This window comes from Procambarus clarkii, chromosome 87, assembly GCF_040958095.1.
Source record: "Procambarus clarkii isolate CNS0578487 chromosome 87, FALCON_Pclarkii_2.0, whole genome shotgun sequence".
NCBI lineage: Eukaryota > Metazoa > Arthropoda > Malacostraca > Decapoda > Cambaridae > Procambarus > Procambarus clarkii.
The window spans coordinates 7,143,644-7,164,778 of NC_091236.1; the positions used below are offsets into that span (position 1 = coordinate 7,143,644).

Below are 21,135 nucleotides of genomic sequence, written 5' to 3' on the forward strand. Positions count from 1 at the left end.
AATGTTATACGATACAAGCAGCGAATGCAACGAAAGGCTAAAGGTTGTGAATCTCTTGGAGCTCCCCAGTTTTCAGACATGAACCTAGGACACAACAGGCGTTTCCCCTCTGGAACGCCACACTGGGGTGCTGAAGACCAAAACTGGCATCTCTTGGGCCTCTCGTTGTGCTAATCAGCCTTGAGGAACAGTTCAATAGTTGAGGAACAGTTCAATAGTTGAGGAACAGTTCAATAGTTGAGGAACAGTTCAATAGTTGAGGAACAGTTCAATAGTTGAGGAACAGTTCAATAGTTGAGGAACAGTTCAATAGTTGAGGAACTATTGAACTGAAGAAATAGTACAAATACGACGGAATGGCTCATATGAGAAAGTTACGAGCCGTCGTCTTTACTTCACGGAGTTGGCGAGGGCATAGAGGAAATAGGTCGCCAGACAGACGACTCGCGATATATTTAAAGTCGAGATAGAGCAAAACAATAACCCGTTATTTTCGTTTCCTTGAGCAGAACACGCTGACTCCGGAAAGAAGGTTGGCGGTGAAATATGGTATACGAGCCTCTGTCCTCACGAAGGAAACTGAACACTTTACTGGAAAACGAAAACTGGAGGTCCTTTACCGGCTTCTGGCAGAGCAATTTTCTATTATAATTTATTTTTACGGCCTAGTATGTAGGTCATTTCCCCCTCGAGCAGACTAATAGAGGGTTGGAACCTATATCAAATGTCTTGATACATAAGTGTTAACTTCGGCCAAACAAATCGAACATTAAAGTGAAAGTCATTGTGATGAGGCTGCGGGATGTATCCACGTGTCCTACTCCTGTATCATGAGACCGAGAGAAGCGGAGGCTGGGAATGTATCCACGTGTCGTACCACGTCACATCCCAGTTCACCATACCTGGTGACCTGGGATGTGACCTGGTCATTACATACACTGCCTGACCTGGGATGTAAGTGACCAATTCATCACATAACACACCGCCGGACCCAGTATGTGACCAGATCATCATATAGTATGACTTACAACGGAGCACTAGGAAGCACTTGCACGAGTTAGTTTTCGAAGCTACCTACCTTGAAGTTACCTTGAGATGGTTTCGGGGCTTAGCGTCTCTGCGGCCCGGTCCTCGACCAGGCCTCCTCGTTGCTAGAATGGTCAACCAGGATATTAGACGCGGCTGTCCGCAGCCTGACGTATGAGTCACAGCCTGGTTGATCAGGTATCCTTTGGAGGTGTTTATAGAGTTCTCTCTTGAACACTGTGAGGGGTCGGCCAGTTATGTCCCTTAAGTGTAGTGGAAGCGTGTTGAACAGTCTCGAGCCTCTGATGTTGATAGAGTTCTCTCTCAGAGTACCTGTTGCACCTCTGCTCTTCAACGGGGGTATTCTGCACATCCTGCCATGTCTTCTGGTCTCATGTGATTTTATTTCTATGTGCAGGTTTGGGACCAGCCCCTCTACTATTTTCCATGTGTAAATTATTATGTATCCAGCCTGTGCAAGAGAATACAGATTTAGGCTCTTTAGTCGGTCCCAATAGTTTAGATGTTTTACTGAGTGGATTCTAGCAGTAAAGGATCTCTGCACGCTCTCCAGATCAGCAATTTCTCCAGCTTTGAAAGGGGCTGTCATTATGCAGCAGTACTCCACTCTAGAGAGCACAAGCGTCTTGAAGAGTATCATCATCGGTATAGCATCTCTAGTGTGAAAGGTTCTTGTTATCCAACCTGTCATTTTTCTTGCAGGTGTGACGGCTACTTTATTGTGTTCTTTAAAAGTAAGATCTTCTGACATCAGTTCACCCAAAACCTCACTCAAAGTCACTCCATCTTCTTCACACCGATTTTTTGCAATGTTGGGAGACTCGAATTATAGTTATTGGACAATTTTAATGTGATTTGATCAGTTCTTTACATCAGTGCTAGTCCAAGAGCTGTAGCTCAGCCCAGCTAAAATATATGTACATTTATACCGGCCTTTTTGTGGTTAAAACTTTATGTGAGAGAACAAAGAGTTCTTGGAGAGAAATATGAGTAAAGAGCAAAGCCATATTGAGGCAAGCAAGGGGTTAATCTCAATGAAAACTTAATAACTTTGTACGTCCACCACATGTGCAGTCTCTATCCCACTATCGAATTGACGTAGTTTGCTCTAATACGATGTTTGGTGCAGTTACAATCACACCAAACAACACTCAGGTCACCATTTGACCTGATCAGATGTCAGGTCAAACGACCTAACATCAACACTCGGGTATGTTAGCTATATATTCAGTCACAGAGTAACAACGTCAGCAAAATGTTCCACCAACCCTGCCACCACAGACCGCGCACTCCATGACCACTTAAATGTGCCTCTTTTGATAATGTGAAGGATAGGGGCGGTTGGCAAGCTGCCTCGGGCGAGGGTAGCAGCTTGTGATCACGAGGGAGACGAGGTAGTCGAGACTTGCCGAAAGGAAGACGACGACGAAATGAGAATAGGAAAGTAAATTTTAGGTTATACGAATGGAGAAGGAAAAGTGAAAATGGGAAGGGAAAGACGTGATACAAGCCAGCAAGGTAGATGACTGGGTGATTGATCAGTAGCTTCATAAAGTGGGTGTTGGGTGTGGTAATTTGGTGGACCTAATTGGTAGGTTGGTAAAATTGTTAGTTAATGTTTGATGTGTGCGTGCATGTGCGTGAGTGTATGTGCATGTGCGTGAGTGTATGTGCGTGTGCGTGAGTGAGTGTCTGTGAGTGTGTGTGTGTGTCTTTACTATTTGTATCTGCAGAATCGAGCTATTAGCTCCTGGACCCTCCCTTTCTAACCAATCTATTTTCCTTTATTATGTCTACTACATATATTTCTTACACACACGCGCGCGCGCACACACACACATACACACACATCCCCAGGAAGCAGCCCATAACAGCTGTCTAACTACCAGGTACCTATTTACTGCAAGGAAACAGGAGCATCAGGGTGAATGGATGCCCATTTGTTTTCTGCCATCGCCGGGGATCGAACCCAGTCCCTAGGATTACAAGACCCAAGCGCTGTCCACTCGGCCACATGCCATAGGAAGTCGACGATCCAAGCGACAATGTTGTGGCGCGACTTATCTAAGATATATTGTCGACTGGAGAATGTTTTGTGTGTGTGTGTGTGTGTGTGTGTGTATGTGTGTATGTGTGTATGTGTGTATGTGTGTATGTGTGTATGTGTGTATGTGTGTATGTGTATGTGTATGTATGTATGTGTGTGTGTGTGTGTGTGTGTGTGTGTGTGTGTGTGTGTGTGTGTGTGTGTGTGTGTGTGTGTGAGAGAGATAGATGGTATGTGTATTGGAGCACTGTCTAGTTAATAAAAGTCCAATATCTCTAATGTCGCTACTATATCTCCTCTTCTCTTCTGGTGTGGCGAGGTCCAATCCCCTCGGGATTTCTCGCAGGTAAGTCCCCTTAACTATGAACGAGTTTTGTTGCATAACTTTGAACCTTTTCTGGGTTTCTTGTGTGATTCTTGGGGAGGTTGATTCATGTTGAGGCAGCATACAAATGAATCGATCTCACAACCAGTGGATATTATACAGCCTTCGAAAGGTTTTTTCTTCCACGTCCCTTCTGTTTTGATTTCTAAGGCTGGTCTTACATTGCCCAACCTTACATATGCAGCTGATGATATTCACTCTGTGTGTTGCTGGTGACAAGTTCAGGGCTTTATCAACTCGGGTCATTTTCTTGAATTTTTTAAGTGTTTTCTCCAATTTGGTACCTTATGTCTTCAGTTTCTAACGTCATTATTTTAAACTTGCTTGATTTAAATTCAAGAAGTCACTTGTTGGTCCATATTTTCCGCATGTTCAGATGTTGTAGTTTCCTTATCTTTCTTGTATGTTTTGTATCGTAAGGTAACAATGAAAGGAGTTTATGTCTCTGGTTAATCATTCATATATATCATGAAAAATATTGACTATAATACCGCATCACTTACCCCTGTGGGACTCCTGTGGGACCCTCGTGGGACCCTCGTGGGACCCTTGTAACTCTCCTGTGACTCTTCTTTGGGTCCCCCGTTGGTAACACAAACACTCTAAGGTCTCTCCCCTCAAGAGTAATTATGTCTTCTGTCCCTTAGGTGCTCCCCTTCCACCGTTGCTCCTTACGTTTCACTTCTGCCTGTCCATTATGTACTCACCTAGTTGTATTTACCGGGGATGGTTCTTGGGTTTGGCTTCTCACAACTTAGTTGACTGGTATATGGGGTCTGCCTCCACCACATCACTTTCTAGTGCATTCCATAGCTTGTCTGACAAATTCTTTGTAATGCCTCCGTGACTCATTTGGATGCTCAGTTTTCACGAGATCCCCTGATCATGTGCCGCCATTCCTAAATTGATTCTTTTTCCTTATCTGTCCTTGTACTGTATCGGATGCTGTAGCGAAGGTTTTCTTTCATTCCAAAAATATACAACTCGCCCACCCATTTCTCTCTTGCACTTCTATCAGGCACCTGACCTGTCGTAGCATATAGGCAGGTAACAAGGTGGTAAATGTGATAGATTGACTGGAGAAGCGTTAGCCAATCAGCAAGACGAGACGCCAATCAGCAAGACGAATGTTGATGTCATGCGGGCTCTTTGCGATCGAGTAAGGCTTGTGAGGTTCAATTGGACTCCCAAGGTCATGGGGGTTGACGGTGTTTTAAGATGTGTAGCCGCCAGATGTTGGACCATTCCTTAAGGTTGCTCAAGGCACCCTCTCCTTCCTTGTTATCATCCCCGGCATTACTCGTTCACGTCATTTTTGTGTTGGATGCGAGTACCCACCTAATTGTCCTCACATAATGGTGGTGCTTGTGGGAGTTAAGCTTCAGCTCTTTGGACACGCCAAGCAACCTTCAATCGATAGGTGTGTGTGTGTGTGTGTGTGTGTGTGTGTGTGTGTGTGTGTGTGTGTGTGTGTGTGTGTGTGTGTGTGTGTCTGTGTGTGTGTGTCTGTGTGTGTGTCTGTGTGTGTGTCTGTGTGTGTGTCTGTGTGTGTCTGTGTGTGTGTGTGTGTGTGTGTGTGTGTGTGTGTATTCACCTAGTTATTCTTGCGGGGGTTGAGCTCTGCTCTTTCGACCCGCCTCTCAACTTTCAATCAATCAACTGTAGCTACGGGAATCGAACACGGGCCACGGAATAACGAATCCTGCGCGCTGTCTGCTCAGCTACCAGACGCCCCAGACGTGTAATTACCTAAGTGTAGTTACAGGATGAGAGCTACGCTCGTGGTGTCCCGTCTTCCCAGCACTCTTTGTCATATAACGCTTTGAAACTACTGACGGTCTTGGCCTCCACCACCTTCTCACTTAACTTGTTCCAACCGTCTACCACTCTATTTGCGAAGGTGAATTTTCTTATATTTCTTCGGCATCTGTGTTTAGCTAGTTTATATCTATGACCTCTTGTTCTTGAAGTGCCAGGTCTCAGGAAATCTTCCCTGTCGATTTTATCAATTCCTGTTACTATTTTGTACGTAGTGATCATATCACCTCTTTTTCTTCTGTCTTCTAGTTTTGGCATGTTTAATGCTTCTAACCTCTCTTCGTAGCTCTTGCCCTGTGTGTGTGTGTGTGTGTGTGTGTGTGTGTGTGTGTGTGTGTGTGTGTGTGTGTGTGTGTGTGTGTGTGTGTATTCACCTAGTTGTGCTTGCGGGAGTTGAGCTCTGCTCTTTCGGCCCGCCTCTCAACTGTCAATCAACTGTTTCTTCAACTACTATTTTTTCCCCACACCACACACACCCCAGGAAGCAGCCCATGACAGCTGACTACCTCCCAGGTACCGATTTACTGCTAGGTAACAGGGGCATAGGGTGAAGGAAACTCTGCCCATCGTTTCTCGCCGGCGCCCAGGATCGAACCCGGGACCACAGGATCACGTGCCCAGCGTGCTGTCCGCTCGGCCACCGGCTCCCCACATACTGTGTTCGTGCGTGCGTGCGTGTGTGTGTGTGTGTGTGTGTGTGTGTGTGTGTGTGTGTGTGTGTGTGTGTGTGTGTGTGTGTGTGTGTGTGTGTGTGTGTGTAGAGGGAGGGGTCTGGATAAAGCCAGGCTCTCCTGAAGTGACACCTGCCTGATAATAGAGGTCGGAGGGTGTGAAGCAGCGCCCAGCCTCGCCTTGACTCTAAGATAGCTTGCTCTAGCCAACAAACTCGCATTAAAACACTGTGTTAATAAAATTAAACAAAGTTCTAAGCAACAGTGGTCTTAAATATTGACTTTGCCTTGGTTAACTGCCTCCAGCTATGTTTACGTCTCTCCAGCTGAAAAACATGGCTGCCAGCCTCAAGTTTGGGTGTTCTTCACACAGCCACAGACAGGCTGCACAGCTGGCCCGGGAAATGAATCCTGGAATTTAATCCCAGTACGTGCAAGGTGATAACAATGAGGACAGGAGACCAGTAGAATGGTATACAACGTAGAGGACTCTTATCCCAAAATAAAACCTAGGAGTAATGTAATGGCATTAGTGGTATATGTGAAACGCGCTTCAGATCACAACAACATTCAGAATACAACAACATTGAACGTTAGGGGAATATAACGTACACAATTAGACGTATTAGTTGAGTTATCTTAAGGTGTTATCTTGAGGTGATTTCGGGGCTTAGTGTCCCCGCGGCCCGGTCCTCGACCAGGCCTCCACCCCCCAGGAAGCAGCCCGTGACAGCTGATTAACTCCCAGGTACCTATTTACTGCTAGGTAACAGAGGCATCAGGGTGAAAGAAACTCTGCCCATTGGTTCTCGCCGGCGCCTGGGATCGAACCCGGGACCACAGGATCACGCGTACAGTGTTCTGTCCGCTCAGCCACCGGCTCCCTTGAGAGTTGATGGGTTGGGCAGCTCTTGGTGGAATGTAGCCTTGTCTCAGGGCTTTCTAGACCAGCCCGTCCTAAGGCTTCCCAACGTCAAGAAAACGGTCAATTTAAAGGCTCCTCTCTCCTAACCTACCAGAGGACCCAAAACAGAAAACGGGACAATACGTCACTTTCGCGAACCGGTTTCATTTTCAAGTACGACGATTTTTGGCCTTATGTAACGCATACGAGCGAGATGCGACGTTCTTTGTAAGAGGAGAGGTTCTTCTGGGCTGCCTGCCTCCCGTGGCACGGATTCTATACAAAGCGCCTGATCCGGTTAATTTGACCCATAGCAATAACCATAATTCGATAAGCAATACGTATAATCTAACCATAAAAGATATAACATGGCCCTATAATCCGGAGCGAGACGTATCGTTTAGCCGTGATCACACTGCAGCATAAAGACCCATCTCAGAGGTTTATGAAGCAATGGGCTTTATTCTTTCCTTCACAGATGACTGCAAGGAAGAGCAGTCAGCTGAGGGTTATGTCGGTATAGACGGGAAGAGCTGTTTTGTGTGTATGGGCAGAGGAAGCAAAGATGGAGAGTTACATGTCAGGGAATTTTTTGTTTAGAAATGTGGAGTACAGAATGAGTTATGATTGAAATTGAAATAAGTTTATTGAGGTAAAATACACACAAAAGGATGAGGTAGCTCAAGCTATTCTCACCCCGTTCAGTACATCGTGTTAATACATACATAGACACACATCACAAACAATAAACATATTGAGTTGTGATAGTCGGGCTGTTCGCTTTGCTGACAGTAAGTCTGTGTGTTTGGTAGCTAAGCTTGCTCTCTTCTGCGTGGAACTGCGAGTGTTTGTAAGGTTCTTCACGTGTATTTCAGCATGTATAGATATCTGTATGAATACTGTTAACATTCACATACACACCTGGATATTTATGCACACGTTTTGATCTGTGTGCAGGGTCATTACATTTTTCCCAGTGGGTGTTCAGGTCTGCAATTCATCGTTTTGTAATGTATTGTGGGAACTGGTTTGGCAGGTGTGGGAGGTAGGGGGCGGGTGAGGGGGGTTAGGCAGGTGTGGGAGGTAGGGGGCGGGTGAGGGGGGCAAGAGAGATGTGAGAAAAAATAAACGAAGGGCTGGAGAGGGGGAGAGATGACGAATGGTCGAGCTAGGGGGGAAGAGGCGAGGAAGGTTGGTAAAGGGAATGGGAAAATCCTTACAACCGCGTGGTTGGGGGGGGGGGGGGGGGGGGAGGGGGGAATCCAAACGAGAGAGTGGGAATGAGTGGAACGAACAATGAGTATATAGCTGCAATTAACAAGGCCCGATACCCAAGCAATCTGGCTACCACAGCGGGATTTGAGAAGTCGAGAAGAGTTTCAGGCAGCAGCAGAAAGATATTTTCCGGAGGGTTGTTTCTGTAGTAAAAATGAGCTAACCAAGTCGTTGGACAAGGAGCAATTATCAAGGGTGTGTAGTAATGGCACGGATAGTCCTTAAGGTGTTGGTGGTATTGTGAGGGAGCCTCGCCATCGCTCATTAATAATATGAGAGATGAGGAAGAATTACTATCTCATTAAAGAATCTTAGAAGGTCCTCATTATCTCGACTTGTGTTACATTTGCTTTACTGTGGTCTCTAAATGTTGTGCTCTCCTCCATTCTCTGTCTTTGTATCTTAGCAGTCTGTCTTTGTTTACTTGTATCTTAAGATACACTTAGGATATACTTCCACTACACATAAGGGACATAACTGGCCGACCCCTCACAGTGTTCAAGAGAGAACTTGACAAACGCCTCCAAATGATACCTGATCAACCAGACTGTGACTCATACGTCAGGCTGCGAGCAGCCGCGTCCAACAGCCTGGTTGACCAGTCCAGCAACGAGCAGGCCTGGTCGACGACCGGGGCGCGGGGTAGCTGAGCCCCGGAATCACCTCAAGGTAGGAGTCTGGGATTTAGTAGGGACACAGATTTAAACTTTTCTAACAGATTGAAAAGCGGGAAAAAAGTCACAGTAGTCGCAATAAGCACGAACTTGTCCAGCGGAAAGCCCACAGGTATTTTGATCTTAACTATCGTGATGTTAATCGTTAGAACCATTCACAATTATCGCCATTTAGCTGATGAGTACGACGATGCCTGACAAGTTTCCTCTTAAGAAGTTCAAAGAATATCTTATATAAGCTCTTAGGATAAGGCAAAAATATGTGTGTAGCTTTAGTCTTTGCTCATAATATCTTTAGGTGTGTGGGTTAGGGGTCTGGGACGCCTGACCTGTCTCTCTCCCGTCTGGGACGCCTGACCTGTCTCTCTCCCGTCTGGGACGCCTGACCTGTCTCTCTCCCGTCTGGGACGCCTGACCTGTCTCTCTCCCGTCTGGGACGCCTGACCTGTCTCTCTCCCGTCTGGGACGCCTGACCTGTCTCTCTCCCGTCTGGGACGCCTGACCTGTCTCTCTCCCGTCTGGGACGCCTGACCTGTCTCTCTCCCGTCTGGGACGCGCGCCCTGTGTCTCTCCCGTCTGGGACCCAACCACTTGGGCTGGACGGTAGAACGACGGTCTCGCTTCATGCAGGTCGGCGTTCAATCCCCGACCGTCCAAGTGGTTGTGGACACCATTCCTTCCCCCTCCCCCCCTCCCCCCGTCCCATTCCAACCCCTTTCCAAGTGCAATATAGTCGTAATGGCTTGGCGCTTTCCCCTGACAATTTCCTCCCCTTCTCCCGTCTGGGACGCGCGACCTGTCTCCCTCCCGTCTGGGACGCGCGACCTGTCTCCCGTCTACGATAAGCGAAGCGTCTCCCATTTTTTTTCCTTTCAGACACTCATATCTCAAAGTCTCACGTCTCAAAATCCAGTCTGTCATGTCCTTCCCATGATAATATTTATCTTGTTTGATATTCCATCATGTTGGGCAGCATTCACTCTACATCTGGTTGGTTGGGTCCTTAGACGGTACAGACGTACCTTAGACGTACATACGTACCTTAAACGTACAGACGTACCTTAGACGTACAGACGTACCTTATACGGTACAGACTACACCTTAGACGTACATTGGCCTGACAATCGTGCAATGTTTAGGAAATGTTAGTTATCCGGATGTTATGTGGTAGACCGGAGAGCGGATATTTGAGCGGTCTCCGGAAGTGTCTCGTGGCGGGTGTGTGAACGACCGCATTACCTAAAACTGAGGCGGGTTGGTACCTGCTGGTTTCAGAGGGGCGGAAGGGAGTTGGTACCCGCTTCTGAGGGGGGCGGGGGGGATTGGTATCCGCTGCTGTGGGCGCGGAAGGGGATTGGTATCCACTGCTAGGGGGGCCCCGAAAGGGTTGATACCCATTACTGGGAGGACGGAATAGGTTGATACCCCTCCCCTGGGAGGGGGGGGGAGGGACGGAAAGGGTTGGTACCCGCTGTTTAAGGGGTTGCTGGGGACTGAGTTTGAGAGGAGATTTAAAACGGGGGGGGGGGGGGGGGGGGGGTGTTGTGCGGACGAAATAAGGTGGTATGGGGACCCAGTTGGGTTGTGGGTAGTGTGTGTATGGATGGGATGGGTGGTCCCCGACAGGATAAGGACGAGAGGAAACTTGCGTACAGACAGAATTGGGTGTTGATTGTTGACTGGCATCTGTAGAGGTATTGGGGATGAGGGGGGGGGGGCTTGTTTGGGAACAGGATCATTCTGCCTCACTTGTGTCCCCTCGGTCTTGATACAACTCTCCTCCACAAATAAGGCCGACGTAACCCTCCTGGCCTGTGTGCAACGTTTTGGCCTTAATGGCGCGTCTTCCCTGCAATAACGCTGCACAAGAACTCAATAATTGTTGCAAATCATTACAACTGGGACTATGAAAACTGATAATGTAGGATCTCATGCCAAAGACAAGTTACATCAATAACATTTTATATAGGCTATCAGTAATAGCTGTGTTACTAGCCCATAATGTTAAGCGTATTGTTGATAACATTCTGCAAACAAACTCGCTTGTAAAATATTGTAATTATATAATTGGTGTAATAAGCACTTGAGTTCCTTCAGAAGCGCGTACATCTACAAGAATGTGATATCTGTATTACTTCACACTAGTATAAATGTTCTATAACAACTGCCAACATTAAGTCACAGAAACAATACTCCCGTAAAGGTGCCCTCATTAAGCCACAGAAAAGACAAAAACCTTGTGAGGTTGCCATTATTAGGTCATATGACAGTGCAAGCGTTATCAAGACTCGCGATCTAAATTGAATAATTATCTCTGACCTCTTAGTGGCGTCCAGGTCTTCATAAGAGTTTAATTACCACCCGGTGAGGAGGAGAAAGCTTTCTTAATATATGCATTTTCACTCAAACGTAAGAATACTTTTCCAACGTGAGATGGCTGTGTCTTCAGAATGTATCTTTATTTTATTATTTGAAGAGCGAGTCTCAGCTCCTGGGCCTCGACTTTAAATGGTTCCCCACTCTTCTGCTTCATATCATACCTACTACTGGAAAGTTTCTTACATACCAGTAGTAGGAGTGATGATCTACATCCCCACCCTATGTAGTTCCTAGATACTACCTCATTCCTTCTCCTTCTGACCCCTTGTTTATGTTTAGAATTTCTGTTCTGCTCAGTTTTTAAAGCCACCAGGATATGTATGTCGTGATCATGTCTCCACTTGCATTTTTTTCCCCAGTGGTGAGGTTAAGGAAAACAAAAAACTATGAATCGATTACCACGGAAAGGGACAGAAACTGTAAACTGAGCGCTTAAGGCGAGTATACATATCTATCTGCACAAGAGTTAACATATATATTCGCTAAGTTTAATTTGTGGACTGCTTGTTGATGCTCAAATTGGGAGAAACATGATTTTTTTTAGTACTTTGTAACTTATAAATTATAATGATATCTTCATCTGCATTTGATCATTATGGGATAGTCTGCTAGCATTTATATCGACAATCGTTATCGCCAAATTGAAATGCAACGTCGTAGCTAGAATGAAGTACACGTGACTACATGACGTTTAGCTTTTACGTTGATGACCATTCATGAGACCCACTCTACCTGTGTCTTCTACACTCTACCTGTGTCTGCTACACTCTACCTGTGTCTGCTACACTCTACCTGTGTCTTCTACACTCTACCTGTGTCTGCTACACTCTACCTGTGTCTGCTACACTCTACCTGCAGATGCAGGTAGAGTGTAGCAGAATACACGCGAGCAGATGCAAACCCGGCCCCAGCATGCGAAGAATATTGATCAACGCGCGAGAACGTATAAATGATCTGGATCTTGTATTCACCGGTAAAGAATACTGTGAGGTATTATATCAATATGGACACAATACCAACGGGAACATCACTGCTATCTCCACCTGGCCACTGCTCAAGACAGCAGCAGCAGCAGCAGCAGAAGCAATAGCAGCAGTAGTAGTAGTAGTAGCAGCAGCAGCAGCAGCAACAGCAGCATCAATAGCAGCAGCAACAGTAGCAGCAGCAGCAGCAGCAGCAGCAGCAGGGGTAACACATTACCAAACTTAACAATAAGTAAGTATAAATGATCGCACTATAGACCTGCGGCTGCACCAGCTGCCACCGCCAGTTTATTGCTGGAAGTAAATAGTCTGCCCACGTCTGTAGTCAGGCAAGTGGGCTCGCATTTTGTGACTACAGAAGCCCTGATATAATGACTTACTAAATTTACAATGTTGTTTGTGACAACACTATGATATTAGTGAAACACCATTATATGTAAACTACGCCTTTTGACACACTCGAGGAAGCGGTGTTCAACGATGCAGTTTCCATCAAGTATTAATGACGTCGACTATTATAAATATGAATATCATTCTTCGTACGTAGTGCCAATAGAGGTCAACACGTGTTGACCCAAACATGCGGGAACACGTGCCGCAGGGATACTCGCACTTCACACGTGTATGACACGTGTGTATTGGTCAGTGATCTGCGTGTGTGTGTGTGTGCTCGGGGTGACGAGGTAGTTGGGTCGTTCCCTGCCTCACACACACACCGCGGTTAATGTTATTTACATGTAAATTGGCTTGTACATGTGTTTTTGATGGTCCGCACGTGCTTGTAAGGAGGCACGTGTTTACATTATGCCACGTGCTTGTATGATGACATGCTTGTATAATTGCTGCACGGCACCCTGTGCTTGTAAGGAGGCAATTGCATAATTGCACGCCCTTGTATAGCAAACAGCTCGCGTTTGGACGACACGCTTGTATTGTGTCATTGTACGGCAGTACGTGATTGTATAATGATGTGTTACCGAGTAGTCTAAGGGGGTGGTTTACAACCCGTCCTCTCAGGGGGGTGGTTCACAACCCGTCCTCTCAGGTGGTGGTTCACAACCCGTCCTCTCAGGTGGTGGTTCACAACCCGTCCTCTCAGGTGGTGGTTCACAACCCGTCCTCTCAGGGGTGTGGTTCACAACCCGTCCTCTGAGGGGATGGTTCACAACCCGTCCTCTGAGGGGATGGTTCACAACCCGTCCTCTGAGGGGATGGTTCACAACCCGTCCTCTGAGGGGATGGTTCACAACCCGTCCTCTGAGGGGATGGTTCACAACCCGTCCTCTGAGGGGATGGTTCACAACCCGTCCTCTGAGGGGATGGTTCACAACCTGTCCTCTCAAGGGATAGTTCACAACCCGTCCTCTCAGGGAGGATGGTTCACAACCCGTCCTCTCAAGGGATGGTTCACAACCCGTCCTCTCAAGGGATGGTTCACAACCCGTCCTCTCAGGGGGGTGGTTCACAACACGTCCTCTCAGGGGGTGGTTCACAACCCGTCCTCTCAGGTGGTGGTTCACAACCCGTCCTCTCAGGGGATGGTTCACAACCCGTCCTCTCAGGGGATGGTTCACAACTCGTCCTCTCAGGGGGTGGTTCACAACTCGTCCTCTCAGGGGATGCTTCACAACCCGTCCTCAATGGGGATGGTTCACAACCCGTTCTCTCAGGGGATGGTTCACAACCCGTCCTCTCAGGGAATGGTTCACAACCCGTCCTCTCAGGGGATGGTTCACAACCCGTCCTCTCCGGGGGTGGTTCACAACTCGTCCTCTCAGGGGATGGTTCACAACCCGTCCTCTCAGGGGATGGTTCACAACCCGTCCTCTCGGGGTTGTTCACAACCCGTCCTCTCGGGGTGGTTCACAACCCGTCCTCTCAGGGGGTGGTTCACAACCCGTCCTCTCAGGGGGTGGTTCACAACCCGTCCTCTCAGGGGGTGGTTCACAACCCGTCCTCTCAGGGGATGGTTCACAACCCGTCCTCTCAGGGGATGGTTCACAACCCGTCCTCTCAGGGGATGGTTCACAACCCGTCCTCTCAGGGGATGGTTCACAACCCGTCCTCTCAGGGGATGGTTCACAACCCGTCCTCTCAGGGGATGGTTCACAACCCGTCCTCTCAGGGGATGGTTCACAACCCGTCCTCTCAGGGGATGGTTCACAACCCGTCCTCTCAGGGGGTGGTTCACAACCCGTCCTCTCAGGGGATGGTTCACAACCCGTCCTCTCGGGATTGTTCACAACCCGTCCTCTCAGGGGGTGGGTCACAACCCGTCCTCTCAGGGGGGTGGTTCACAACCCGTCCTCTCAGGGGGTGGTTCACAACCCGTTCTTCCAAGTAATTGGTCGCATTTTTTACGTCATGGTAACAACGTTACAAATGCAACCTACTGTAAAAAAATAAATGCTGACCAATATCTACGTTCTCTATGCATCAGATTCGACAGGTTAGGTGGGTTGTTCGGGTTCGTACGTTTCTGGTTAAGTTTGTAAGTTCGATCCTTTACCGAGTGGCAAGGCAAGCAGCCAGGCCTCATCAACAAGGGCTAAATGCTCGTTAATCCAGCCGCCAAACTTCCTGTTTATGAATGAGACACTTTACACACGGCTCTCATATGATGACGTGCGGACTCGAATCGTATCTCGAACTTCTTTGCTGACGAGTTCTGTTCGAATCGTAGCTCTGTAAATGCTTCATAAGTGTACTACGAACAGTTACAAACTGAACCTAAAAACCTAATTTAGGCCCAACTATACACCAAATGTATATATATATTAATATTAACTTACATTTGAGGAGATACCGATTTTGAATACCTTGTATGTTAAAACATCTGTGTCTTTAGGTCAACCGGAGACCGGACGAGCGTAGCCTGAGGATAATTTATTCCGTCCCTTCATTAAAAATAATAGCTATGGGTATTCTACTTATGATACAGAAATTTCATTGTGTTATGTGTTACTGTATCACCACGTAGCTCGTTATGTGTTACTGTATCACCACGTAGCTCGAAAAATGCTCGTCTCTTCCATCTATATTATTAAATTCCATCAAGATCCCGGAAAAGACAATTAACCCTTTACGAATATAGTTAACTTCTTAAGTATAAACTAAATAATGTTTGTTCTTCAAACCTGCTTTGAGTCAGACTAAAGAGCGTTAATAAACTAGGCAATCACTAACCTGCTTTAGCCAATACTACAACGTTCCAGAAAGCGTCAATATTGAGGTGTTTTTAATAACCATAAACCACCACAAATTTTACGATGGTGACGAATGCATAAAAAATGCAGTGGGTGAAGGGCGGGTTGCTAGAAGTGCAGAGCCTCCATGCAATGTGAGGACCTGCAGTCGCTCGCGTGTTGACTTGCCACAGGGACCATTCTCTGATTATTTACATTGGGCTCTCATGGGGTCACTGTCGGGAGGATGGTATTACTGACGGGGCCACCATGGGGCATGGGGCAGTGGGCGAGGCATGGGGCTGTGGGCGAGGCATGGGGCTGTGGGCGGGGTATGGAGCAGTGGGCGGGGCATGGGGCTGTGGGCGGGGCATGGAGCAGTGGGCGGGGCATGGGGCTGTGGGCGGGGTATGGGGCTGTGGGCGGGGCATGGGGCTGTGGGCGGGGTATGGGACTGTGGGCGGGGCATGGGGCTGTGGGCGGGGCATGGGACTGTGGGCGGGGCATGGGGCTGTGGGCGGGGTATGGGGCTGTGGGCGGGGCATGGGGCTGTGGGCGGGGTATGGGGCTGTGGGCGGGGCATGGGGCTGTGGGGGGGTATGGGGCTGTGGGCGGGGCATGGGGCTGTGGGTGGGGCATGGGTCTATGGGCAGGGCATGGGTCTGTGGGCGGGGCATGGGGCTGTGGGCGGGGCATGGGGCTGTGGGTAGGGCATGGGGCTGTGGGCCGGGGCATGGGGCTGTGGGTGGGGCATGGGTCTGTGAGAAGGGATTCAAGTAATGCTACATGTCACTATGGAAGTAATGGGCTCAACAATCAGATGAATCAGAATCAATGGGGCATACCAGGTATGCTCCAGCCTGCCTGCTAGAGAAGAGGAAGTGGGGATGCCACTAAGGGTGTTGTGTACAGGTCAGCTGATCACAACACTTCCCAGACGGTGCAGTAATACTTACCACACAACTGATTATTGCTAACTCAAGGCGATCACTAATTAGAAAACTTTAATTGGGAGGAGGGAGACGGAGCCAGCTGGATCTCTTCCATCAATATCCTCCAGGCTCTTCTGTCTGTCGTCTGTCTGTCCCTCTGACGTCCCTTCGCAGACAGGTGTTCCCGCTTCTTCGTGTCTTAAGGACAGGTGTTCCCGCTTCTTGGTGTCTTAAGGACAGGTGTTCCCACTTCTTAGTGTCTCACAGACAGGTGTTCCCGCTTCTTGGTGACTCACAGACAGGTGTTCCCGCTTCTTGGTGACTCACAGACAGGTGTTCCCGCTTCTTGGTGACTCACAGACAGGTGTTCCCGCTTCTTGGTGACTCACAGACAGGTGTTCCCGCTTCTTGGTGACTCACAGACAGGTATTCCCGCTTCTTGGTGTCTCACGGACAGGTGTTCCCGCTTCTTAGTGTCTCACAGACAGGTGTTCCCGCTTCTTGGTGTCTCACGGACAGGTGTTCCCGCTTCTTCATGTAAATACACTGAGAATTTACTTTAGTCCTGGACAATCTTTAAGTCTAAAGAATGCTTGCTTGTTCGCCAATAAACTATTGAGGTAACCTTAATTACCCTCTCCTGAAACACCTTTAATGCTGCTCTTTAACAACTTTTCATAACCAATTTACAACCAGATATTGATCCTTAAGAGCTGGGGTTGAGTGAAACTCTCAGAACATAGCGCACTCTAATGGTCTGGAGTGACCAATTCGCTGCCACTGCAATTCACAAAACTCTCGTACATTTCAGAGACAATAACAGACGGACAGTTTGACCCAATATCCGACACAGTTCACTGTTCATCACCTATGGGCCGGTTTATCAAAGCCATCAACACCCCCCCCCCCCACACGAACGCGCTGTTGCTGCTGTCCGAACGAGCGGGTAATTGGTCTTTTATATACTGCATTACTAATATACGTGTCGTCACAATTCAAAATTAAAATATTCCTATGAATTATGCATTCACGCGGCAAAGCATTTATTTGTGCAATATCCTACACGAAGCGAGCTAACTGCATTAACTTCGGTGATATACAAGGCTGAATTAATGCTGAATAAACGTTAGTGTAGCAACACGCAGGAGGGAGGTCTGGTCTATATCAATAACAGCCACAGCACGAGGGTCACACTCACACAACCTCAGGGAAGGTGACACAGGCTACAGTAACCTCACATTTCATGAACAACGGCGACCACGTGGTACTTTCTCCACAGTGGTACTTGAAAGAGAATCTATGTCTATGTGGAGAGACAGATTTTGCTCTCATAAATAGCAGTGCCGAGTCTGCCAGTGCAGACTACTGATCACATGCCTCTGTATGACTAACCATCCTGTGAGGTGGGGATTTTTTAGCATCATGTAGCTACTGTACTCCCCCGTTATATAGTCTAGGGTAGCTGTACAAATGCACATGTACCTAAAGGTGTTAATAAGAAAAAAAGTCCTGGGATTCTGAAGGGTAGGTGTTCTCGGCGGTGGACGAGTGCAGGAGAATAGAAAGAGGTGGGGGATAGGCGGGATGGCAGAGGTCCACCCCTTGGTCCTGGATACACTTGTAATTAACCTATCCCTTTGTTCAATATTATTTACGTATTATATTCATTGTCATTAACAGGGATTTCTAAGTTAGGATGAACTGAATGATGTTTACTAAATTAACAACACTTTAACGTGCCAAATCCTTGAATAATCATTATAATCCTGTCTGGTATGCTGAGTATGCTGGCAAGTGTTTGATATATCTGTGATATATCTGTGATATATCACAGATATATCCTTCCCCCCCCCCACCTTTGTTTTTGTCTGAACTAACTCATGATCAACGAATATTAGTGTATTATGGGAATTCCCTCCAAGTAATAAACACCTTACGTATCCAAGGATAGGGAGGATAATATCCTTAACTACCTTGTCCCACCTGTCCCACCTGTCCCCTGGGGTAAAGTCAGCGGCCTGCAGCACATGTCAACGGGCGTTAAAAGTCAGGACATCTGCCCAGTTTAATATCAGTTACCTCAGGTTATTGACCCAGGAAAACTAAGAACAAAGTCGAAGGGTGTCATTAGCTTTCCATGATTGATGGTGCATTTTCAATGGTAGAGTGAACGAATACAGGGTGACAATATAGAACGCACGTTAAGTGTTGCATTGGTCGACCTGTTATCGTCTGCAAGTTGCAGACTATGATGCAACCAAGCAACAGCCTGGTGGACCAAACTCTCACAAGTCGAGCCTGCCCTCGGCCCGGGCTTGGGGAGTAGAAGAACTCCCAGAACCCCATCAACCAGGTATCAAGCAGTTTAAAGTTAAGAGGACTACTAGCACTTGCGACGAGAGGTAGTGGGTGAGAAGAGTGGCGGAAGAGGAGAGTTTAGTGACGATAGTGTGAGAGTGGAATAGGAGGAATAGTGTGGAATGGTGAGGAAGGGGAAGAGGAGAGTGGAATGGTATGGTAGGAGAGAGCACAATGGAGGGCAGGATTTACCTGTAGTAAATTTCGAGAGCTGTCTTACTCTTTGAGCTCGGTGCAAGCTGGCCTGGGGATGCTGTGATGTGAATGAGAAAACCCAGAGAAGGATATAAGAGGATAGAGGCAGGAAGAGGAGGCTGTGGTGAAGATAGGTGAATACACGTTACCAGACAGGGAACGATAAACCAACTCTACAAATAGGCGCTATTAAGTGCAGGTAACTCGGTCATCCGCCACGTCCAGAGTGCCAGGAGTGACAACCTCAACCTTCACCCACTGGCACTCACCCCCGCCCCCCCACAGACAGCCGTCACTCATCACACCCAAACTGACTCTGGCACCTCGGTTGCAATCACTGCTTCCCTCTCATCAATCAGCCTGTCACTCAGCCTGGCGGGGTCAAGCAAACAGTTCCTCAACGTATATAAATTAATTAATTTGACACGATCTGTACTTGATACAATTGATTGTGTCGTGGGACAGGCAGCCAGTGTATATATATATATATATATATATATATATATATATATATATATATATATATATATATATATATTATATATACATTTAAGGCTCCTCAAAAGGTCGAGCTCCTGACCCTCTCCAGGATACAACCCACAACAAGCTGACTAAACTTATGGGGACCTATTTACTGCTAGGTGAACAGGTGCATTAGGTGTTAGGAAACGCCCCCAACCATTTCAATCCCGGCCGGGATTCGAACCTGGAATTCCCGATTGTAAGTCGAGAACGCACCCAACTGTACTACCGGGAGTTTTAATTTTCATCGCCTCACTCAGAAAGATGGACGAAACACCGATGTATACACCGTGACACCGATGTATACACCGTGACACCGATGTATACACCGTGACACCGATGTATACACCGTGACACCGGCTTTATATAATATGTAATAACTTTACCTAACATATAACCTCTTTAATTTGTAAAATAAATAATTATCATTAATTAATAAACATATACACTATATTATCCAGACACCGTCGCGAGTGAGACCTGTCAACCACAGCCTAATGTCTTGGACCCCCCCCCCCCCACCAACAAACAAAGCGACTGGTTGAACAAATCCACAAAGTGAGTGGGCAAGTAAAGTGCCCTCCGCTCTAAGGTTGTCAGTAAAGGCATCACAGTTTGTCACCCCGAGACAAATACAGGCGAAAACCCGAGAAATACTTACCACAGTCAAACCTCACCCACGCTGGAGACTGACGCAACTTACACCTTAAGAGATGCTGGAGTTAAGATGTGGTAGAGGACGGGGAGGAAGACGTAGAATCACCAGGGCTTGAGGAGCAACACAATATCACTGAGGTCGGTCACACACTAGGGAACTCAGCGTCCACTCCTACCAACTCGGATCAAATACACGAGGCTCGTCTCTGGGTTGCCTGAGGCCGCGCGGGAGGCTATCGTACTGCACACGTCCCGAGCCGACTAGTTTAGTATTAATGTGAAAACGTAGCTGCTTCACTTAAATTTGAATGAAGGTACTAAATATAATTTAAAGCGATATTATATAAGTGCCGCGTAAATCTTTACAAATATTAAAATCTGGCTTAAGACCCAAGAAGACTATCCTATTACTATGTATCGTACGGCTGGCCAGCCATCCATTCTACGCTAGTGCTGTCAACGCCGCCACGCGGTGCTGGTGGGAACTGCCTGAGAAGCATAGGTAGACAGTCTTATTCCTTTTACAACGACAGCTACACGACTCACATTTTGTCCTTCGAGTAGTGCTGCTGACTGAATGTGTACCTAAATCACAACTGAATGAAACAAATAAATTACTAATATGCATAAACTGTGTTTTCTCCTTATTTACACTTGAATCTTCATAACAAAGTCTCACCAGTGTGCTGAAAAGTAGCGTTCAAAATATTCCCGCCACCCAAGGCCCAGCTGTCTACCATCAACCTCAAGTGACAATTACCTCGAGCCATCTCTCAAGAGTTTACTTCCCAGATTAGTGTGAGATGTATTTCATTCATTGAGATCTCCAGTTTATCTTGTCATTCACACACAAACTTGCAACGTTATGTGTTCATTAATTATATTATGGCATTAATAATACCATGGTCTTAATATTGATAATATTAACATAGCTACAGACTAGTACCCATAATATTAACATAGCTACAGACTGGTACCCATAATATTAACATAGCTACAGACTGGTACCCATAATATTAACATAGCTACAGACTGGTACCCATAATATTAACGTAGCTACAGACTGGTACCCATAATATTAACTTGGCTACAGACTGGTACCC

The 21,135-nt window shown here is 47.0% G+C and overlaps 1 protein-coding gene across 2 annotated transcripts in view; it reads right to left on the reverse strand.

Annotated features, from left to right (window-relative positions):
* Positions 1-20,212, reverse strand: part of CASK (peripheral plasma membrane protein CASK) — a 942,297-nt gene extending 922,085 nt beyond the window's left edge. Inside the window, exon 1 of one of the 2 annotated variants that reach the window (XM_069317358.1) lies at positions 20,037-20,212. The gene's annotated coding sequence lies outside the window, so the exon portion shown is untranslated. The remainder of the gene's footprint in view (positions 1-20,036) is intronic. The other variant, XM_069317359.1, reaches the window with a different exon arrangement.
* Between the last annotated feature and the right edge of the window lie 923 nt (positions 20,213-21,135).